The sequence below is a fragment of the Tinamus guttatus genome, unplaced genomic scaffold (assembly GCF_059628265.1).
Source record: "Tinamus guttatus ecotype Peru unplaced genomic scaffold, ASM5962826v1 Tinamus_guttatus_pri_ptg000012l, whole genome shotgun sequence".
Classification (NCBI taxonomy): domain Eukaryota; kingdom Metazoa; phylum Chordata; class Aves; order Tinamiformes; family Tinamidae; genus Tinamus; species Tinamus guttatus.
Window position 1 is genome coordinate 2776038 of NW_028288546.1, and position 21071 is coordinate 2797108.

At 39.6% G+C, this 21071-nt stretch overlaps 1 protein-coding gene across 1 annotated transcript in view; it reads left to right on the forward strand.

Moving 5' to 3' along the window:
- Positions 1-3985: 3985 nt before the first annotated feature.
- The window catches only part of WWP1 (WW domain containing E3 ubiquitin protein ligase 1), a 55701-nt gene continuing 38615 nt past the window's right edge, over positions 3986-21071 (forward strand). Inside the window, exon 1 of the mRNA XM_088523216.1 lies at positions 3986-4127. The gene's annotated coding sequence lies outside the window, so the exon portion shown is untranslated. The remainder of the gene's footprint in view (positions 4128-21071) is intronic.

Below are 21071 nucleotides of genomic sequence, written 5' to 3' on the forward strand. Positions count from 1 at the left end.
TCCAGGGCTCTGTCACCCACACAGGAAAGAAGTTGTTCCTCATACCAAGATGGAACTTCTTGTGTTTCAATTTGTACCCATAATCATGGTGATCCTGCAGCCTGGCGATCGCTGTTATGATGTTTGCCTCTTCTCTGTCTTTATCACAAATGTGATAAAATCCCCACCAGGAATTTTAGATGATGCTTGACCTACTTTCTGGATCATAAACAAACACAGGCGTAAGTAAAGCATCAACTATTTTGGTGCAACCAAAAGTAAGGATGTAAAAAGTACATTAAATACTTATTGTACAGGCTTACAGTTGCCAGCTGCTTCCAGCAAAGACTTGGTTGACTACAGCTAGAGGATTCTGCAGCTTGAACTCTTGAAGATACAACTTACAGCTTTATCTAAATCCCATTTCAGATGATTCAATGCTTTTCTGGAAATGGACCAGAGAAATTTATTTGAAGGTTCTCTTTTATTCTGAATTTTGCATAATAAAGTCTCTGTATGAAAAATATCAATAATTACCAGGGAAATCTACTCTTGTTAAATACTGCTTGGGGGATTTTTCACAGATGGAAAATGGGGCTGGACAACTTCACAACCTGATGATTTGCATTTAAGATTTCATTATAACCTTCTGCGCAATTCAAGCAGCAAAACTACAAATATATAAGTTCTGCACACCAGTTCTCAGATGAAGTCAGCCTGTATTTGAGTCTACTAGAGACAGAAAGATTTATTTCAGCTTCATCCTCTATTTTTTAAAGAATTTTACTTATTACACTTATTTTTTCCTTTTCTATGCAGTTTTTAAACTGTTTTCTAACACCAGGAGATTATGCACAGGACATTTTTAAAGTGGCTAAGAAATTAAAATAGAGAAGAAGCCTAAATGGATGTTACTGCATATTAATTTTATGTGCTTGTAGAGACATGCACTTAGAATTTCGCAGATTCAATCACTATTAAGTTCTATAAAATTTCTCCACAAGTCCTATTTGAGCAAAACTATTGCCACTCACCTATACCTTCCAATTAAAGGCTAGCAATACTCACTGCCAATCCTCTGCACAGAGAAACACTAAAAGAAGAAGAGAGGTATGACTCCAACCAGGAGATGCGCTAGCACAAAACTACCTACATCTTGCAAAAGCCCATTCTCAAATTCCTGCTTGCAAAATATACCTTGTTCAATATCTAAGTGTACAACCATTAAACCATAAAACCATTAAACCATAAAAAACAGTCTATTTTGTAGATATCAATTCTGATTCTGAGTTCTCCAAAATTGTCCTTACCTTTCAGGGAAAAAGAGTGAAAAAAGAGTCAGGAAGACACTCAAGGAGATTCTGTTACAAACTTCCAACAGACTTGTAAACGATTACCTCAAGAACTGGGGCACAGGGACTGCTTTTATATTGTATTTCAGGTAAAACCTCATGTAACCACTATTGTGAAGTTCAAACTTTGGCTGATGTCTGTGGTGGCTTATGAGATCTTATCCAAGGTCAGATTTCAACCCTAAGTAACAGCAAAGCTTTGAAGCACGGTGTTAGCTGAACCTGCAACTGAAAAAAAATCATAACGTTAGTAACATCAGTTTTTATCGCACACTTGAAACAAGCATTACATGCATAGTGAGACAACCAGCAATTTACATTCACTCGTTCTAGCCTTCAACACTGTATAATAGATCCAGCAGTCTTTACTAATAACAATACAGTAAAAAAGAAAAGATTCTTAACCAAAACTTAAATATTTTCAGTTAGCTTCGAATGTATGGGTTCTAATCCTCACATATACAGTATTATTTTTATCTATTGCCCTAAAACTAGTTGAAGAATGAAAGACTCTTGAGGCTTCATAAAACATTTAAAACCAAACTTATGATAACAGTAAACTTGGGACATCTTGCTTTCACAAGTGCATCAAATGTCTCTTAAGAGGGAATAACACTTGGAATGTCACCGTTCCCCAGGGCGAGACAAATGTGTGACAAAGCTTGTTTTAAAACAGGGAAGAGGCGAGACAGATAAGACCATAATTTCTGCATAAAACATTGTTTCAAGTCACACACTTTTTATGCTTCATAAGGCATGGGAAAAAGGTACCTAGCAATTTTACATGTATAGTCTATTAAAAAATATATATTTTTTTCAAGTATCTGTATCAGGCTACTTATATTAGCAACAAAGCCCTGAAAGAGGACCCCAGTAGATTTATTAAAGGTTTATGTACAGAGTAGAATCAGGGAAAACAAATGAAAACAAAAAACAAAGAAACAAAAAACCCACAAGAATCACAGAACAAATACTTTAAAACCAACTTTCCCCTCTCTTCAGCCTACATTTACATTATAGAGGACAGAGAAAAGAGCTGATCCATCTTAAGAAACTTGTAATAGTCACTAGTACCTCCGCAGTTACAAACTCTTATGGTAAACCAGTATGGAGCTTATTCAGCATTTACACCTTCACCTGCGTCAACTGCTGGCAATGCAATGTTGTATTGAAAGGAAAATTCCTAAATATATGTATTTCCCCATTAATTACTGTCTCTCCTTAAAGTGATGATATTTTTCTATGTACTTCTGTTAGATTGATTTACATCACAACAAAGAAAAAGTAAGAAGAGTGATAGTGCCTACCAGCTGAATTTGAACGTGCTACCAATGGGAGTAATATTGGTCTCAAATTAGTAGTTACTTTGGGGCAGTCTTAGGACAAAAGCAGGCTTGACATTTTCTTTAAAGCTCGGCTGATAAACACGTATTTCTTGAATCTTTCAAATCAAATGGATCAAATCAAATGGATTAACCAGTTTGTTAGCTGAAAACAGCTGAGATGTGAGTCTGAGTTTACATCTCCTGTTAAAATTACTGCAGACAAATACCTGAACTACCGTTGTTTTCAGGCACTTACAGTAGTACTATTAAGAGAAGACCTAGTTTATCATTTTTTTACAAAAGTCTAAAGTATTTCCTAAAACTGAATGAACATAATGATTTTCCCCCCCCCTAGACTTTGTGGTTTCCCTATTGATTTTGTATAAGAACAAACAGGTCAGAAGGCAGCATTTTCAATATCTTACTTCCCATAGGAATCCAAATGCCCCAGTGTGACTGTGGGCCTTTTGCTTGCTAAAAAGACACAAAATAACGGATTTTTTTGGGGGAAACTGCTTCAGGACCTCATGGCGCCCATCCACGCCCCCTGCTCCAGATGAGGGGAGCTTTGAGGGGCTCCAGGATGGTGCTCATGCCCGAGGGCCACCTTGTCGCGGCCACCACGTGCCACCAGCACGAGGCTCCCGCTCCCTCGGTCACCTGCACGAGGCTCTCGCACCCTCCACCGAGGGCAGCCGCGGGGAGCCACGACCACCGCCCTGACGGCCGCCTGGTGGGGAGGAGGGATTTAAAAGGGAACTGACATTTACTTATTTATTCATTCCCCTTCCCTCCTAAGCATGGGGAAAAAAAGTTACGCGGGAAGGAGGGTGAGGAGAAGGAGACCAAGCGGAGGCACCGCGGTGGCCCCCGGCCGAGGGCGGCTCCGTCCTTGCGCGCGCAGCGGGCGGGGAGCCGCGGAGGGGCCGGCGCGGCCCTTATCGCCCGCGCGGCGGCGGCGGGTGCGGGCCCGGGCACGGCGGGGCCGCCGCGCTTATCCAGCCGCGCAGGCTCCGCTGTGCGGGCGGCGCCCGGCGCCTCCCGCCTGATTGCGCCCGCCTCGCAGCGCTCCCCGCCGCAGCGCCGCGTTGGTTCGGCCCGGGGCCGGCGCTCGCAATAAGCCCCGTCCCCTGCGAGGAGCCTCGCTTCAGACTCGCCTCTCTCCTCCCTCCCTTCCTGCCTGCGCGCGGCTCGGTGCCGGCTGGGCCCTCTCGCCCGGGCGGCCGCGGCGGCTCCGCGGGTTCCCGGTGGCCGGGGCGCGCTCACGAGGCTGGCGCGGCCGTTGGGGGCGCGCGGCGGCGGGCGGGGGGCTGCGGTGCGGGCGCCGCCGATGCCGCGGTGAGATGGCACCATTCTGCGCGGCGGCATCGGCGGCGGAGCGCGGCGCCGAGGGCTGAGGAGCCGCGGCGAGGAGGAGCAAGAGAAGAAGAAAGGGGAGGCGGCGGCGGCAGCTCCGGGGCTGCGAGCCACGGTAAGGGAGCAAAAACGCGCTGCGCCGCAGCCCGGCGGAGCCCCGGAGAGCGGCCCGGGGCGGGGGGCTCCGCGCGGGCCCCTGTCACGGAGCGGCGGGAATGGGCGTGGGGGCTAAAATGGCGAAGGAGCCGCGCGGAGGTCCCGCTCCGCCGCCTTCGCGGACTCGCCGCTGCCCCGGGCCTGGCCGGAGGCTGCTCCGGGGGGGACGCGTTGCCCTCCTTGCCGCTCCCCGTGTCCCCGCGCGGTGGCGGCGGGGCAGCCGGGCTCCCCCCACCGGTGTCCGGTGTCGGGCGGGCAGCCTTGTTTATTCCCGCTCGCGGCCTGGGAGGCGGCGGGAGCCGGGCCGAGCGCCGAGCTGGGTGAGCGCCGGGCGGACCGCGGAGGAGGAGGAGGAGGAAGGAGATCGATCCCCCTCGGCCTCCCCTCGCCCCGGGGAGGCGGCCGAGGGCAGCCCCCGTGCCCAGCCAGGCCGCCGGAGCGCGGCTCGGGGGCAGCGGCGTGCGGGGAGCCGGGGAGGCACCGCCGAAGTTACCGGGCGCCCTGGGTCTCGCTTAACGTGAGTTTTACAGTGACAATTCGAGGTCGCGAAGCTGCGATTCACGTCACCCGCGTCTGCCTGTATCGTGACGTGATGCTTGGTGTAAGCGCCCGTTTACCCAGTCTTGTTTTGGGAGCAGCACCAGTTTCTTCTTTAAGTTAACCTATGGCAATCGTCCTCTGCTTCCAGGGCCATAAATATTTAACCTGTATGTCAAAGAGAGAAACGGACACCGCGCTATGTAACCCTCTTAATGGAGCACCTCTGTCCTGAGATTATACTCTGAAAAAGGGCCTTTTGGTATTTTAGCCATATTTTCATATCATTCTAGTGTCTCGCAGAAAATCATCAGGATATTTCACATGAAAGAAGGTTATGCAAGTTAAGTAGCCCAGGCTTGCGAGGTGATACTGTCACTGGATGTGGATGGTTAGGTTAAATATGGCCGTCCTTCCCAAGTGTGATATATATCCATGTATGTGTGGCCTTCGTAGCAGTAGGAAAAATCTCCGCTTAAAATTTGTTTTGCTTTAATCCTTTCCTTATATAGGAGCAAACTCATTACTTGTTATCTGTACTAACTTGGCGCTTGTTACTACAAGTAACACTTTCTTTTAAAATTTTGTATGCTGCCTCAGCTGAGTCCATGTTAATACATGTATAAACTGAACTGCTATTTCTCCTTGATGTTAATAATAAAGATATAAGAAATTTGCATAGAAAATCTTAGCATTTTTCATCCCTTTAAGAAGGGTTTTACAGATTGTAAAAGCACAGCTTATTTGGAAACTTGTCAAGGGTGCCTTAAAATAGGACAACTAGAAATATTTTGAACTAATGTTGGTTGTAAACCAATCTGTGGTTTTAGAATCTTAATGTCATTTCTTTGGGCCTTATTTTAAGTCTTCATTTAAATATCTGATCCTGTAAATGCTACTGGTTAGTGTATCTTACTTACAGTGGTGTTTTTCTTATGATACTGTAGAATAATTCCCTTGAATACATAATTATGCTTGAAATCATGCAAGCAATTTTAAATACTCAAGAGCAAAATCTGTCACCATGGGACACCTTGTTACCAAATGTATATAAATTTTGTATTAATTTGCATTTATTGCTAAAACATAAACAAAAGCTTATAGGTGAACTTTGTGTGTTTTGTTAAAGGGTTGGCAGTAAAGTTAAAATAAGCACCTGTCTTGGAGTGCCTCTTAAATTTTGGGAGGACTCACAGGGCTCCATGCAAATCCCCTTTCCTAACTCTGTGAAACCCCTGAAAGGTAGAGGAATGCCTGCCAATTCTGTTGCTTTTTCTCTTTATTATTATCCTTCTTATTTTCCATACCAATATTGTAAATTGGAATTTATACCCAGTCACTTTTCTGTTTTTATTCTTATAAAGAATATGTATTTGGGAAAGAGATTGTTCTTTCCCTTCTACTATTTTGTGTCCAAAAATCAAAATCTGTAATAGGGTAGATGATAATGTGTTCTGTTTTCTCATTCTTCTCCCCAATTCCTACACCAATAAAACACCGTGTTTGAAAACCGAGGTGCTGTAATCAAGAATTCATGAGCTAAGCCATATTTATTAATTAAAAGTGGTTACTGTTTAGGCACTTCGACCATTCTGGTTAGCTCTTTTGCTAAAACAGAAATTCTTCTGGAATTTAATTGACTAGAATCCAGAAGATGAAGCAAAAAGGCTTGGAGGGGGTGCGTGGAGGGATGGACAAATGCAAACAGTAGAAAATGTCTCCTCCGAGCCCTCCTTAAGTGATTAGTGGAGGTTACTTTGAACTTGGTTAAAAATACTTTGGTGCTTCAAAAGGACTGAAGAGGAGGACTGATGTTACTGCTAAATATGACATTATCTTTTAATCTAGGTTAGTGCTCTTATCTGCTTCTTCAGTGTAACATTTACCTCAAAAAATAAGGGGAGGGGGTAATAATAATAAAAAAAAGTGATTTATAGCCTTGCATCAACTGTATAAGAATCTTAATTTAGTGGGTGAGCTGCTCCAATGCGCCTTCCAGGATAAGAGTTGAAAAACGGTGGCATCTTTTTCCCCAGTTTCTACAGTTTCTATGGTAGCATCAGATTAATCATGATCCTTTCATTTTTGCTGACCTTCTGAAACTTGTAAACCAGAATTGCCGAGCTCATTCTTGCAATTCTGAGCTCAGCTGTGGCCAGTGGAGTTGTTCTGTTGCTTTGGGCTATGTTCAAAGTTGGACAATAGCAGTTGGTTACAACCAGGTCTGATTCTGAAAGTTTGCTTTGTAAAACTTTTTAACAACAGTGAGGCTGCTTTCTCCTTTATTCAATCGTAATTTGCTGATGTGTTGCTGTAATGACATATATCTCATGGGCCTTAAACATGATTATTTTATCAGAGATCTGGCTTCCACTGTCCTGGCAATGGGTGTGCTTGGAGAGAGGAGTGCAGGAGAGGTGGTGCTTTGCAGCTCCACAAAGGCTTGTAGGAAAGTGCAGATCTGTGAGTGATGCACCCCCCCCCTTTTTTTTTTTTTTTTGCTTTTCCATAGAGAGTGAGATTATGTGTTTTTTCTCTGAGTTTTGATTTTTAGAGGGAGTTCTTTATTTTTATTTTTTATTCTTTAAGTTGCAAGTTCTAATTAGTGTCTTTTAGGATATGCTTTTTTGTTGTGTTTGAGGACCTAACAGCTTAGCTAGAAGCGTACTTAGATTTAGCTTTGTTTTGTGAACCTAGTGTTCCTTTACAGAGATTACAGGGTAGGTATCAACTGTCAGAATAATTTCAATATACCAGAATTACTTAATTGGGAGAGCGCTGGTTTCCACCAACACCTTACCTCCCTTTTTAGCATTTGCAATAGGATGTTGTGGACACCCTCATCCTTGTGTCGTAGCTAGCTACATGGCCATAGATTTGCTCAGGTTTATGCTGCCGTGGTTCTGCAGAGGTAGATACGTAGCAAACTATTTTCCGCCGTCTTTCCTTGGTCAATTTTGAAGACTCTCTACGAGTGTCATATAATGTATGGTTTGATAATTCATTGTTAACATAAAAGCACTCTTCGAAGGGAGTATGAATTGAGATTTAATTTATAAATTCTGTTGCCTTTGAAGAATGAATGAATTTTACTTGGATGGTAGTTTTGCTTCATGAGGCCTTTTGACTTGGCCTGCAATAAAAATCTAAGTTAAGTGTGGGTTTAACAAAGCAGATTATCTATTTGGGCTTTTGAAAAAGAATTGTTAATCACATTTTTCTTACTGCTTGGATGTGTTAGAGATGTTCTGCTCAAGTGGCTAGGGTCTTGATTGTAACTGGTTCAAAATCTGACAGGCATCTTGGTGTTAAGGATATTAACTTAGAGGAATTTGTGATGTAAGTAATACAGCTGTTAGTCTTTTGCTTTTTAGTGAAATCTGCCTCTGGTGTCTGATGGGAGCAAACTGTTTGAAAAGAAAATGTAGAGAAGTCACATTAAAAAAAAAATAAGGAAAATAAACTCTACTCATTCAAACATCTTTACCTTGCAACCTGAAGTGGGCAGGAGAGAGCTCTTATCTGTACTTCTGTGAAAACAGAGGAAAGTGTACAAGTGTATTCTGCACATTTTTCTAGTTGCTGGGATTTCTACTGCACTGTACTGCTATTAATATTTAAATGTAGCAGCAGATTTGCAGAAGAATCCTGTAAAAATAAACAAATATAACCTTCTCTTTGTCCCTTATTTTACTTGGTTAAAAATGTTTGAATTTATGTGAGTTATGTGAATTTTCGTGTAACTAGCAATTTTTCAGTATAAATCAAGTGGGCTATAATTTTAAAGAAGAGGAAGGAAAACAGGAAAGATAGTTTTCATAATTTTTAAAATTACACAATATACTTAGACATCAGAACTGAAAGAACACATGTCCAGTTTTGAAATATGGTGCTCTGCTAGTTCCTGTGAAATTCAATAAGGTGTAAGTTCTATTTTTGTAAGCATAAACTAAAACTGCTGAGCAGATGAAGGTAGCAAAGCGAAAATCAATTTTCAGAAAGAATCTGGTTAATATACTGAAATTAACTCTCTTGCTTTTTGAAGTATGCACAGTAACAAACTTACCTCTTCCCCCCAGTTTAGAAGTGTGGAAGTTTCTCTTTATTCCTTCATTTTTCTCACTTCCCTGTTTCTGCTCCCTCCTCCAACTTCATTTTTACACTGTTATTTTTTCTTTTTAATTTGGCTACTGTTTTACAGTAGCAGCAGATTTTATTTTTTTTTTTTAAGCGGTGTTTTGTCTTCTTGATGTAAGTCAGAGGATAAGTAAAATTTCAGTTTGTATGGAAAATTTGGTGAGAAGTTTCTATAAATTCTGGGCCATTTAAAAAAAAAATCTGTGATTGAGGGTCTAGTGACAAATTGGTGACAAAGCTATGTTGCCATGAGATGGCTTTTGTTATAGGATAGTGAGTAAAACTGCTGTTCCCAGCATCGCTGTAGGTTATTCGTAGTTGAAGTCTTAATTCATAACATTGCAGGAAGACTAACATTAATGAAATAGCTGATGCCCATTTGGCAGGGAAAAGTGATTTAAAATGGAACTTGCAAAATTTGTACGTTGTGAAATTACTTGTGAGTTATAGAAATGGGAACTTCAGATAGAGGTAAGAGAGCCAGTTGAGTATGGGATGATAATAAGAGCCCAGGATGATTGTGGATTGTTTTAACAAAAAGATGTGATTAGTTCAGCAGTAGACTAAAAAATGCTGGAATGTTGGAATCTCTTAAGAATAAAATATAAAAATAGCATGTAAGCTAGTATGTTAGTTACTTTTTTTTTTTATTTGGGAAATGCTAAATGTTACAACTGTATGGTGCTATTGTGTGGCCCTATATGGGGATGTCCTACGTTGTCTTTTATAAACACATTGTAGTGTTTCTGAGTTGTTTATACTGCATTTGTGTGAGGGGAAAATGATGGAGGCGCGAGCTATAAGAATAGTAATGCTTCTGGCCAAACAAACTGGAAAATCCTACTATTTTTAGCATAAAAAGAAAGTAAGGGTGAGGAGGGCTCCGGTAGCAGAACCTTGAATACGATATGAATAAATTGCAGTTTATGCTTTTAGCTCTCTTTCATATAACTAAATTAAAGTTGAATAGAGCAGTCTGTCACAAAGTAATTGTTACAGAATTCTTTGGGTTAGTTAATATGGGATTCAGAATAAGGCAAATGTTAAATAGTTGAAGTTTTTTAAGGAACATATATATTTTATACATCATAACATAAAATAACCTCATTTCTAGACTGTCTGCCACAATTTTCCTTGGATTTCTTTTTGTACTGCTTGATACAGTCTGCTTTCAGAGAGGGTTGATGTTCTGGTCTATTTTGGATAAATCATTTATGGCGATTCTTTCCATTTTAAATCTTGAAAACTCATAAAAAGTAATAATAAATGAACTAAGTCTTAGTTCAGTCTTTTGGCTTATTTTTCTGCATATTTGAATATTCTTTTTTAAAAAAGGGATAGTAAGAATACTTTTCTAATTTTTGGTTGACTCTCCCTCAATTCAAAAAGCTGATGTTGCAAAGATGGAGGTAGAAAATGTAGGAATAGAGAATCAAACAGGCAACATCATCATGTCACTGTTTATATCCATTCCTATCTTGAAGGATAAAATGCACAAGATCTTGATTTTTCCATTTCCCTCCGTCTCAAAAAAATATGGCGCAGAACTAGCGAAGATGCAAAGAAGTACAGCGAGGATGACCAGATCATATGGAAGAAGATTTATAGAATTACAGGGATCTTGATATTCTTCAGATTGGAAAAAGGAAAGATGCTTTAGTCGTAACATGTATGAACAAATTCAACTGAGTATTATTGACTGATGTCTTTTCCAACTTAAGACCCAAGCAAAAGAGCAACAGAAACAAGGACACGTCAAGGGAAATTGGTAAAACGTCATTTTTAACACAAGGAGTGGCTCTTCACCCAACTTTTAGCTGAGGTGTGAAGCTCCTTACAGCAGGTAGATGTATGTGTGAAAATTTTACAGGGTTTTATTGTATACATTTTGCAGATTGTATTCTGCTGCAAGGTAGCTGGAGGCAGTCTTTTATACCCTTTGTATCCAAATGCAAGTCTTTTGTTTCCTTGCTTTCTTGATGGGTGTGTTGTCCATAGTGAGGGATCTTCTCAAGAGCTTGACTCAGAACTTGATTAAGCCTTCGTGTTTTGAGTGTCTTTTTAATGTCCCTACCTAAGTAGTATGATTTAATGGAAAGTGGGGGTTAGTTAGTGCTAATATGTGGAGTTGATTAAGGATTCCATTATGTACAGACCTCAACTAGTTAAATTCACTTTATTCACTGATTCACTTTATTCACTATCTTTATTGATTGAGCGTAATTTGCAGCAAAAAGGGTGTGTTGACCATGTCACACGAGTTTTGGTGATGTGGATAATGGATGCTGGGGATACTTTTCCTTTCTCCGTCAAAGATGCCTTTAACATCAACAAAGCCAGGGGAATTATTCTGAAAATTGGCTTACTTCAGTGGGAGGTTGGATGAACTTTGCTCTGCAGTTTTAAGAATCACTTGGTTTCAAGGTTTTCAAGGCAGTAGTGATCACAAGAATTAGCAGTTAATGTTTATAGGTTTCATAATTTTGTCATTTGCTTTGCACCAGACAGGATGCTGACCCTTGTGGGAGTGGACCTTGTGGGTCCCAAGTGACCCTTGTATTTCTGATGAACTCCATCTGTTCAGCTGAAATGAAAATGACTGATATTTTAAATACTACTGTCCCATGGAATTTTAAGTACTTATTGGACACCGATTGCTTTGTAACTTTGAATGAAACAATGTGGAATATATTGATGTGGTTAAGCACTGTCCTTTGATTCTAGCTCATGATCTTTGGATCCTCCTAGTAAGACCCATGTTACTCATTTTCATGTTACCAAATTTTGTGCGATGACATTCTTCATAAAGTTGTTAAATTTTGCAACCAGATAAACTCAGGTTATAATTATCTTGTAAAATAATAGCAGTAGCAGTCACAAGTTCATAAGTGATAGTTGCTTATCCCTTGAACATCTTACTGAGGACTAGGTTAATACCTTTTTGAGAAGTTCCTATAGGTTCGGCGTGTTCGTTTTTTGACTTTCTGTGATGCTGCAGGAATAGCCTGATATAAGAATTGGAAGACTGAAGCTGATAGAAATATCTGAATAAGAGCGAATCAGTTGTGTGCTGGGTGGTTGCCCTTAGATGGTAATAGGTAAGATTAGAGGTCTGGGCAGGGAATTAGGACAGACGTGTTAATGGTACAAGCACACACTGCTGAGACAGAGATGAAAAGAGACTTGATAATACATTTTAAAAAGCAACTATTAGGGGAAAAAAGGAAGTGAGAACACACACTGTTTTGTACTTCTTCAAACTCTGCTTGGACAGTGACACTGAGAGGTGGATCACATGAAACTTCCTATGCTGAAAAATGTGAAAAAGATCCTTTATACTGGGTTAGCCCTTAACATTAGGTTACTTATGGCCTCTTTGTCCCTCCTGTCCTCTGAGTATTGAATTGCAATCTCTTACAGACTCATTCAAACAAAAAAAAAAAAAAAAAAAAGAGAGAGAAGAAAAAGGAGCCTGAGCTATTTTATGAGCCAGGAGTAGTGTATTTCCTATTATTGGAATGGGGGATTCCTTGTATTCCCAAAAGAAACAAAGGAAGAGGGCGGAGTGATGAGGATGGGGCAGAACCAGCAAAATTCTGTTACCATCCAACACTTTAAGTTTCTCTGGAATTTGTTGGGTAGTTAATTTTGTGATAACAACAGACCTGTTCTTGAGCTAGTAGTGTCTGTCATGACTAATAAGGTGGTGATGACTGCCATGGACCATGAGTGTTGGATTTATAAGCTTTCTGGGCACATGCCCAGGCTGCCAGCCTGCTCTGAAGCCTATACCTACCTGTTTTCTTTACTTTTATAATATGTATTACCTGAAGTTTTAATATAGAAGTGTATATGTGACTGCATTCAGATTTTCTTTTTATGGTGAGGGTGTACTAAAAACTTATGGAGAGGCAGGTATACTAAAAGTTCTCAAGATGTGTTCTGATATATTACTTTACATTGCACTTGTAAGTCTGGACTTTGTGCCAAGCAGAACTCCTGCTGCAGCCTTTTGCTCAGCACAGCAGGAATTTGGGTATTTCTTCTCTGCACAGACGTTGATTGTTGTGAAGCTTGTGAGAACTTAATCTCACAGTGGACGTTTCTTCTCAGTTAAATTGAACTGAATTTCATAAAAGAATTTGAAGTGATGGGAATGAAAGGAAGAGGGAAGAGATAGTTGGATGGTATGAATCATACATGTTGTGTTTTCTTGGGAAACCAGACTGGAAGGGTCTTTGTTGAAGAGCTGCACTTCCATCTATAAGGTAAAACAGAACACGTCGACATGTGACAGTGGAGTCATAGTCTGTGATTTGTTTAGACATCTTGCATAACATAGTGTGGAAACCTTGTTTTGTAAACCTTTGTAATTTTACATCATTTTTGTAAAAATACAGCCTAAAATGAGGCTGGCAGGAGGCTGCAGGTAATTCATAGATCAATATTGCAGCATCTGAAACAGTAGGCAATGAATGTGCTTGAAAAATAATACAGAAAGAGGAATATTTGTTATATGCAGCCTGGTCTCCCTGTCTGTTTGCAATGTGAATGTACAAAGGTTTCTTTGCTTGACGTGGAAAAAAACACATGTAGGTTGGCTTAAGAAAGATAATCTATTATGTGAAGAGAAGTGGCAGCTTGCCTTCCAGTTCAAATCTAGGTAGATCTGCTATAGCGTTTGCAACATTGAACTTACAAACTATTTGCAGCTTGTCAGGAATGTTGAAATATCTCTGGAGGAGCTGTTAGCTGTCAGCAAGAACTAACACTTAGATCTTGTCTTGCTAACAAAGCCCTACTGACTTTGAAAAAGTCTGCTGAGCTTGAAATTCTAATGAAGTCAAAACAGGTATCCCTGTCACTTTGGGCCACAGCATGGGTGAATGTATATGAAATCCTACTCTGTCTCTTACTGTTTCCTCTTCTGAGGATTCAGTCAGAGAAGTGTATTGGTGATTCAAAAAAAAAAAAAAATTCTCATAACTTTTTCTTCCTTGATTTTGTAGAAGTTACTTAGATTCTTGTATCCTTTTTCAGTCTTCCCAGCTTCAAGTAATTCCCTGTTTTACAAATGCTTATAAGCTACTCTTAAATGAAGGCCTAAGAGATGTTGTCCATTGAATATGGTTTTAAAGTGCTCTTGAGCTTAAGCAAGGCATTTGGGACTGTACATAGTGGACGTGTTTCATGGGGTGAATGTTTGGCATTGGCATTGGGGTGAAAGTTTACAGCATAACCATTAGCATAGAATAATCCTACGAACATGAATGCTTTGAAACAGTACTTATAGCTTTTTCATACCTTCCATATCTATTTGTATATTTTTAAGTTTAAATACTATTGCAGTTATTGCAGTTGTTTCTTCAGTAGTAAAGGCTTGCTTCTTTTTTTTTTTCTTTTTTTTAAACAGCACCTGAAGAAACTTAAGGAAACTTAGTTAAGTAGAAAAGGAATTTACAGGATTGTTCTCATCCTCTTATGTAACTGTAACGGAACACTTACTATGTTAAATAATTGAAAGTCGTTTAATTTCTATTTTAATAAATTGTATTGTAAAATTACTGTGAATATTAGAGTGGTTTTTTTTTCTTATTTCACTATCAGTATTTGTTTGACTGAAGTTTAAAACTAGTAGTAGATGCAATAGCAAATATCATAGAAGTACTGCAGTGTGTTTCCCTTGTGTGATGAGAAGTGAAACCTGTGCTCTGAGCAGTAGTATTTTAAGCAATCAATGAAAAAAATGATTTTGGTTTTTAGTTTTCTAACTTGACTAAGCGCTGATTTAAGCTACTATTTCCAGTAGCTTAAATTTCTATCATTTTTAAAAAGATACTTCATAGTAAAGGACACTGTTTAAAACTACTCACTAAATGTTACGAAGTTGATTGATCAAGTTGTTTTGTTCTTTATAAAGTTCTTCTTCATTTCAAATATGTCTTGTGCTGTTTTTTTCTTATGTTTAGTTTGGGGCACAGGACTGTAGCTTAGTCTGTTCTTATGTGGGTCCTTAAAATTAGTAATCTTTCCTTCCCTTGGCAGGCTGTGGAAACTATGACCGGTTCTGTTACAGGTACTTTCTTCTCAGTGCATAATTTTAGGATTTTTATCTAGAAAAAAGTGATGGAGAACACACAGGGTTCCAGTGTTAATTATATTTTTTAATATGTTACATATTTTTTTACATGTGCCTCTGAACTAAATAATGAAAGCATTTTCCTTTAAAGAAATTCAAATTAGGTGTGAAAATCAAAGGCAAAAATATGCATAGCACTAACAGCTATAAGTAGTAAAGATGAAAGTAAGTAAAAATTAAATTGATTTATTTTTGGAATAAATATCTTTGAAAGTATCGACAGCTTGTATTGCGGCAAAAGCAAAACATGAAGAGACAAGGAACTTGACTTACTCTTCAAATAACGGATAACACTTCAGTGTCGTATAAACAGATTTGTTAAATTGAAAAGCCTTTCAGTATGGAGTGCTCAGATTAGAAAACAAAGGTTGAAGTTGTTTGTGTAACTCGGACTTTGCCTTCCTTGTGTAGGTGCCTTGTGAGAGCTGCACAGCACAGGGCTGCCTACTGTTGTTTTCCACTGCACTGTTTCAGTCAGTATATGGTATAACTGAGGTGAAACAAGGGCTGCTGCTTAGTGACAAATTAGTCTGTCGGTCTTGCTCTGTTTGCTTTAAATTCAGTGGATTTAAAAATGTCAAGGCTTTCTATGTGTCATTTATATAAAAAATAAACCCTCATAATCTTTAGCCCATTTGCAATTTCTAATAATTTAAAGAAAGACTTATTTGCTGCATAACTGATTATAAAATAAGTCGATTTACAACTAAATATAACCCTTGTTACAATACTTTGCAGCAGGGAGGATATTTTATTTACCTCACATTATGCATTTGTTTGGCTAAAAATATTTTCCTGTTTTTTTTTCAGTTCCGTTAATAATTGCATTAATGTTCAATTTGGATCCTTAGGAGTGATGAGTGTAACATAGTGCACACATGAGGAAAATCTTCTAAATGTCTGCAGCTTGTCAAAGCAGCATTTTGTGACATTTAATTAGCCACACGTGAAAACTAGTAATGTAAAAAACTGTGTGAGTATTTTATATCCTAGCATTCTACTGAAAGCCTTTGAATCAAAATTAACCAGTAAGTATTTGATTAAATGCGCAAGATGTCCATGCTTGCGCTTTTCATTGGAAGTGTCAATTCACAGGACAGGATTTTTCTCCCCACCTTATACATGCCAATAAATTACTAGCTAATAAAACCTCATGCCTGGCATCTTAGCTGTATCCCTAGTCCATCACACCTAAAGCAAAATACCTTTTTATCTTCACAGTATGTTCTTAGTTACTGTGTGCTGGGCTGGGAAGGAGAATGGAGTTGCTGACTCTTGAGTTGTCGTGTAACAGTAGATCTTAAAAGAACCTACATCTTAGTTGGAAGAGGATGGATCACATTTTCCTTAGATGGAGTTTTATCATCACCATGAAGCAGAAAATTTGATTGTTTTAAGATGGTCACTTTTAAGTGTTTTGAAGGATACTTGTCGTTAATAATTGTAGTCTTTCCATTAGCCCTTACAATAACAAGCATTTTTTTTTGGAGCTTAGGGAAATAAGCTTTAAATTAAAATTTCTGTATTTGCCTTGGTGTAAGTGCTATTGTGATTTTAGTTGTTGATGACCAACTTCTATTGGTTGTCTATTTAAGGGATGTCAAGTCTCAGATGTTTCTTGAAGGTTGCTTGAGGCAAGAGATGACAATTTCTAGAAATAATGCTCTAAAAGCCATCCTGCTAAGTTTTAAAAAGGCAAACAACTTTTGGGGCCTGTTTCCAGATCTGAAACAAATGTCTCGAATTTAGTCAGATATATACACCAGATAGATACCTAAGAGAGAAATAAGTTACTATCTGATGTAGAAGTCATGATATTTGTGGGGGAAAAATGATATGATGGTAGGGAAAAAATACAGGCAGTTTTGGGGTTGTGCAATGTGGAGAGGCTAGCAAAGGGAAGAGCAACTTGTAATGCACTGCAAGACTATCTGCTGAAGGCACGATCTGCGGTATCTAGCGGAGCAGGTTCCAGCACGAGCAGTACTTCACGTCACAGGGCTGCCTTTTGGAAGTGCTACGTGGACTTCTGCGAACATGAAGGCTGAGAAACAGAGATAACAATTGGTTTATAACTTATCTACTTATTTATTAAAGTTTGTGTAGGTTCATTCAACATTTGGCATGCAGAATTATTCATAGGAGTGGCTTGTTTTTGGATTCGGCAATTTTGATTGTTTAGTTATTTACTACTTTAGAAGAGATGCTTTAACTGTTATGCTTTTACTGCCTCAGGATGCCATCTGTCTCTTCAGTACAGGAAGAGCCACTTGAATTTTTCTGATGATGAGGTGAGGAAAGTTAAGAGGGACGGATCCAGAAAGATTTATTTCAAGGTTAGATCTTCCTTTTACTGCTCCCTGACTTTCATCAAAAGTTAGAGAGTGGGTGGAATTTGATATTCAGGGACATAACTGAGGCTTTCTCTATTATCAGAAGATATATGAAAGTAGTTCTTTGGCAGCGTTCCTCTGCTCTTTCAGAGATGTGATCTGTCTTTGTAAAGAGTGTCTCCTGGATATAGGAGCTCTTAACGTTGCTGAGGGAGTGGAAATACTTTCTTTGGATGAATGAGTTGGTGTCGGGGGTCCATCTCCACACTGGAATTGCAAAAAATTGCTATGTGCTTATTTTATGGAGGTAGAGATTGTCGGTCTGTGTATTCTCTGTCATCTTAGGTATTCCAAAATAAGGTTTTGCTGTTGATGGTGGAGTTGAAGATATCATTCTCTCTGTAGATTGACAGAAGAGTGATAGATTTTTGTTATTTTTACAGCATGAACTTTCTTCCAACATTGGACTCTGGTTTTGTTGCAAAAGACTCAGGATTTACTTTGTAAACCTTTGAAGGTAAACTTCTAAGAAGTGCAGAGGAAACGTGGAAGTTAAATTCTGCTTGGTCTGACAATTTCAATGTTTTTATAATGTGAATCTTCTAAATTTGCATTATTGAGTAAGTGCTGTTATATGCTGTTTACTAATGTACTGGAATCTCTAGTTCTTAAATTTCGGAGTTTACCACCACTTACTCCCAATAATGTCATTTCGTGCTTTTACATGCTGACATTTCGATATTGTGAAAATGCGAATTATTGCAATGCTAACTAATAAAGGCTTTGCACAAGATGTGATTGACGTCAGGAGACTGCACGTGTGAGAATCTCAATTTACTGATCCTGTCCACGATAGCTGATCCAATCCTCTAGAAAGAGAGGACGGGGGAGAGAGTTTGGAGAGACCTTGGAGCCTGCGAGTGACAGAGCAGCTCTGTTCCAGCCTTTTCAGTAAGGAGAGGATTGTCTCGCTGGGTCAGGGAGAGTAGAAAATCATCTGCTTCCCCAGCTCCAGGCCCGGGTACGCGCTGAAGGAACAAGGCGCCTGTTAACAGCCCCGTCCCCTCATGGGAACACGAGGGTGTTTGCGGAGGCGGGAGAGCACAAAGGCAGTAGTTGAAGTGTAGAGTGGAAATGGGTGTTGTCAATGCTGTGGTAGTTCAAACACTGTTCAGTTTTGCATCCAATAGAATTGTTGTGGTGCTGTGGTAGCTCTGTGTGTTCCATCATTAAATAATAGTGATAAAAGGATGATATGTCACAAGATAGCTTGTTAATGAATTTAAACAAACATGTTTTTGTTTGTTTCTGTTTTAAGGATCCCTTTTGTCTAGGATTTCTAATCAAAATAACATGACCTTTTGTGGTCCATGTTTACATTTTGTAACAAGCAAAAGGGATTTATGTGAATTTTGTTATTTTCTTGTGAATCCAAAAGAGCTATTTATCATGTTACACATACTTTGTTAGGGTTTCACGTCACTTATTCCTCCCCTCTTCCTTCTGTCCTGTCCTGCCTTTCTGCTGGAGGGAAAAAAATCTTGAAAAAATGAGATTCCTTTTTTTTTGGGGGGGGGGAGGGGGTGGAATATTTGGAGGGTCTGAAAAAATAATATTGATGGTATTATGGTGACTTCTATAGTAAATTGAATGAAAATGTTGGTGGGAAGCTTACTAATATTTAGACACTGCACTTGTCAACGTCCTTTGTCCTTGCTGAGTGCACTGTACAACTGGACCTCAGGTGCTCGGGAGTAGTCAGCATGGGTTCACCAAGGGGAAATCATGCTTGACTAACCTGTTAGCCTTCTATGATGGAATGACCATCTGGGTAGATGAGGGGAGAGCGGTGGATGTCATCTGTCTGGTCACCTGTGTGTCAAAGCTTTTGACACTGAGGAGAGACCGAGAGAGCTGGGCCTGTTCAGCCTGGAGAAGAGAAGGCTGAGAGGGGATCTGAGCAGTGTCTGTAAGTACCTCGAGGGAGGCAGTGAGGAGGATGGTGCTGGCCTCTTTTCAGTGGAGGCCACCAACAGAACTAGAGGTAATGGCCACAAACTGAAACACCAGAAGTTCCACAGGAACTTAAGGAAAAAATTTTAATGGTGAGGATGGTGGAGCACTGGAACAGGTTGCCAGGAGAGGTTGTGGAGTCTCCTTCTCTGGAGATCTTCAAAACCCGCTTGGACGCAGTCCTGTGCCACGTGCTCTAGGTGACCCTGTGTATGCAGGGGGATTGGACTAGATGATCTCTATAGGTCCCTTCCAACCTTAAGCATTCTGTGATTCTATGACCTCAAGGTTTCTTATTCAGCTTTTGGGAGTATAGAAAGCCATTTGATTTGCCAGTGGTCATCTGTGGTATAATCTGTGCTCTTGCTTACCTTTACATTCCCCTATAAGTCATGTATTATATTTTTCTGATCAGTGTCATATCAACAGGAAAAGAAATCTGTATTCGTTAAAGCACCATTAGTGAGTGAAAATACATTGTGATTCAATTTAGCTCATTTTAAATTACGTCTTTCTCTTCTGTTTTGTATCAGCTGAAACTGCAGTCAGTTACTCAGCTACAGTTGCAGATACTTCTACAAAGCTGAGTATCTGAGCTGTCTGAAATTAAAACGGGAAAATTGACATAGCCTAAACTGACATAAGGGAAACTTTTATTAAGTGTAATTCTCTATTGTTCATTCAGTTAACTTTTGAGTGGCTTCTGAGCTGTTGCCTGTGTAACTGTTGGTGTTTGTTAACGTGGGCCAATCTTGCCTGTGTATTTGTGTGTAGTCATACTGCTGGTTTTGTGATAAAATTTATCACTTTTGTCAGTACAACCAGGCAGCTTATATTGTTTCAGGAAAATATGCCTGAAGTTTGAGTAGTTGTCCGTATTTCTGTTTTTATAGTGGTTTGGGATTTAAAGAAAATACTTCACAGAAGTCTGAATTTATCAATATCATTGTTGTTTTTAACCAGACTGTCTTTTGTTGAAAATGTTTATTCACATGAATTACCGTTGTTGTTGTTGTTGTTGTTTTAACTGAATACTTTGCCAGGCATTCCACTGTTTAACTAGAGGCTTATTTTTATCCTAATCAACCTGTATTTAAGTAGTACTAATGTTATCATATCCGTTATAGTGATTTATAACTGGATTGAACACTTAGTGGTGGTGGATGATGAGGATGCGTTAGAAAGAACTGCTGTAATAACTGAACTTCACATGGCACTTGAGACTGACCTTTAAATCCTGTTTTAGCGTGGAGGAATTTCTAGGAGGTCAGAAAGACATTGCCAAAATGTGAAATTGCACAACATCCCCCCAGAGTTGAGTGAAGAGCTGTAGCAGCTTCTGTTCAGGAATGTCACGACTGTAGCCTTTGTTGGAATTAATTCCTCGATTTTTTGGGAGGAATGTAACTACATGGATAGTGATTCTTTCATTTCTGTATTTAATCCTCTTTTTAGGATTATGTAGGAGATAACATCAGTCATTAACCCTTACCCAAGATGTTTAATAACTAAAATCAGTCATTTGTTTTCCAATAACAAGAAAAAGGGACTTAGTGTTTTTGTTTTTTAATTTTTCCTCTGCTCTATGTGCATTATGCCTAAAAGCAGTGCCCATAGTGCCCAGAAGACGTAGTGTTCCTTACCCAGTAGGGTTAGGGTTTGCACCACTGAAAGCAGAAGTGCTGCATCTTTCAGTGTTTCTTCACTAGCTGATTTTTTCTCAGGTCAGCTTTCTTTCAAATTA